This window comes from Galeopterus variegatus, unplaced genomic scaffold (assembly GCF_000696425.1).
Source record: "Galeopterus variegatus unplaced genomic scaffold, G_variegatus-3.0.2 Scaffold1546, whole genome shotgun sequence".
Classification (NCBI taxonomy): domain Eukaryota; kingdom Metazoa; phylum Chordata; class Mammalia; order Dermoptera; family Cynocephalidae; genus Galeopterus; species Galeopterus variegatus.
Window position 1 is genome coordinate 361701 of NW_007727657.1, and position 2883 is coordinate 364583.

Below are 2883 nucleotides of genomic sequence, written 5' to 3' on the forward strand. Positions count from 1 at the left end.
TAGGGATGGCCGGTTAGCTCACTGGCTGAGCGTGGTGCTGACAACACCAAGTCAAGGGTTGAGATCCCCTTACCGGTCATCTTTTTAAAAAAAAAAAAAAAAAAGTAATGGGTTCTATCATTAAAGTTTAAAATGTCTCTAGAACAAGCAATAACTACAATCTTTCTTCAAGGTAAGTGATACTGTGAGTAAAGATGGTAGAACAGTAGGAAAATAGGCCATTATGCCTTCCTAATTCTACTCTATAGTGTCTGTCTTACCTTATTTTCCACAAATTCCTCAAGACCTACATACAGACCACACTTCGTCCCACCGCCAGCCTTTCTATGGCCTACCCTACCTTCCTGGGAAGCCTTCTTGCCTTCCCTCCTTTTATCCAAATTAGATTCCTCCTCCAGTTCTACCTTCTGAGGAAGGCACTGTCAAATACTCCAGACAAGAGGAATCACTCCTTTTTTTTTTTTCCTCTTCTGGTATTTAATTATATGAACTTTTCTGTTATTCTATGATAATTTCTTATGTATTTCTTTTTCCTCTCCCTGTAGACTTGCAAATCCTTTCCCACTCTATCTTAAACAAGTAAGATGTTGATCATCTAGTTGTTACTAAATAATTCAAATTTGCCTTCATCTGTCTAATATCTTGAGAAACACAAAGTGTTTCAATAAACTGAATTTTCCCCAAAACTACAGCTCATCCTTTCAAGACCCACATCTTTATTTTATGTTAATATTTTAATGGGAATTGAAAATATTCACTATTCTCATATCTTTTAAAAGAGGATATATCAAACATACTTTGTCCTTTTTTAGTACTTTGTAGCATACATACAAACATCAATTGATGAACTCAATCATATATAAAGATGTCCTCTAAAGCTATTAGTATTTCTTGCTACCCTAACTTCTTCCAAATACCATAGATACATAGTTCTCATGACTATGTTAGAGTTCATTTTCTTTATCTGATGACTGCTAGTAGTCTTTTTAAAATTGTCACCTGGCATATAATAAGTGCTTTATTTGTGGTAAAAGGAAAAAGAAGGAAAAGGAAAAGTAAAGGTTTGCTACAAAAATTAAATTATTTTTAACTTTTTCATGTATTTCTTATTCAAAGCTTTGTTCCAAATATCTTGAACTCATAAATCTTGAAAGACATACAGATACATGAGCTATTACTTTGTTTAACAATTGGTTGGTGGTAGAGTTTGGTTGTGTTGTCCCCCCCAAATTCATGTGGAAATCTGATTCCCAGCGTGGCAGTATTGGGAGCTGTTTGCGTCATGGGGGTGGATCCCTCATGAGTGGGTTAATGCTCTCCCTGGGGGCAGGGGTAGTGAGTGAGTTCTCGCTCTATTAGTTCCCGTGAAAGCTGGTAGTTTAAAGGACCCTGGCCCCTCCCTCTCTCTCACTCTCTCTCTTTTGCTTCCTCTTGACATGTGATCTGCTTGTACTAGCAGGTTGGCCTGCCGTTTTCCACCATAGTAGAAGCAGCCTGAGGTTCATGCCAGATGCAGCTGTCCCAGAAATGTAAGCCAAATAAACCTATGTTCTTTATAAATTATGCAGTCTCAGGTATTCTGCTATAGCAACACAAAAACGGACTAATACAGTTGGCTAACTGAATATCATAAAAAATAAAAGCAAATATTTATTAAGCATGCCTATATGAAATGCTGGAATTATCATAATAAACTAAAGCAGACAAGATTCAATAGCATCTAGATACAAGTCAGTTGAAAAGATTTCTAGCCATAATACAATGCCTCCTCTGGTCAACACCCCGACACTGACAGTCATGTTTGAGGTATACTCTCTTGCATGTCCTCTTTTAGTTGTAGCTGTGACTTCATTCATTTCCTCCTTTAAAGAAAATCTATCATAATGCAAGGGAGAGTGATATGGATTGAATTGTGTCCCCCCAAGTTTTATGTATTAGAAGCTTGATCTGCACTGTGACTGTTAAGAGAATGGGAAATCCTATTACCGTAATTGAAAGGTAGAACCTTGAAGAGGTGATTAGATTGTGAGGACAATGCCATAGTAAATAGATTAATAATGGTGGTCATGAGGGCTTTAAAAGAGAGTACATGACGGTCTCTCTCTCTCTTCTTTCTCACAATGTGATACCCTGTGTCGCTGAGGCCACCAATGAAAGCCTTCACCAGATGTATTCCCTGGACTTTGGACCTCCCAGCCTCAGAAACTGTGAGCAATAAATTTTGTTTTCTTATAAAGAATGCAGTTCCAGGTATTTTGCTATAATCAACAGAAACGGACTAATACAGACCATGGCATTGTTATAGGTATTGCTTAGAATAATCTCAATTACTTTTAATGTAAATTGTTGGAGAACTCTAAAACTTTATTAATATTAACAAGTGACTAGTGAAGCACTGATACCTAATTGAGACAATTACGTATATCTATTTAATGTGGTTGAGTTTCACTAATCTAAATGAAATAGGCCACTCTCTCCCAGTTCCTACTTAAATCAAATTTCTCCCAGGAAAATCATTAACCATATTAACTCTTTCAGAATATCTTCTAGGTTCATACATCCCATTTTAAATTTTATATTTTTAAAAAATATACAAGTATAAAAGCCTTCTCAGACTAATCTCACTATATTGCAATCTTACATGAAAATCTGTATTCCCATAGTACTTAAGTATAAAAATCTACTTGCAATCTCTCTCATGTTTAAAGGCTGACACAGTTGATTCATTAATTCAACTTTTTTTAGAAGTGCCTACCATATTTTTAAAAATTGTTTCTTAATTATTTTATGATTGTATGTTCTTGTCTTTTCATTTCTTTTTCTTTTTTTTTTTGTCCTTTTTGAGACTGGCTGCACTGCGCTCAGCCAGTGAGCGCTGTGAGC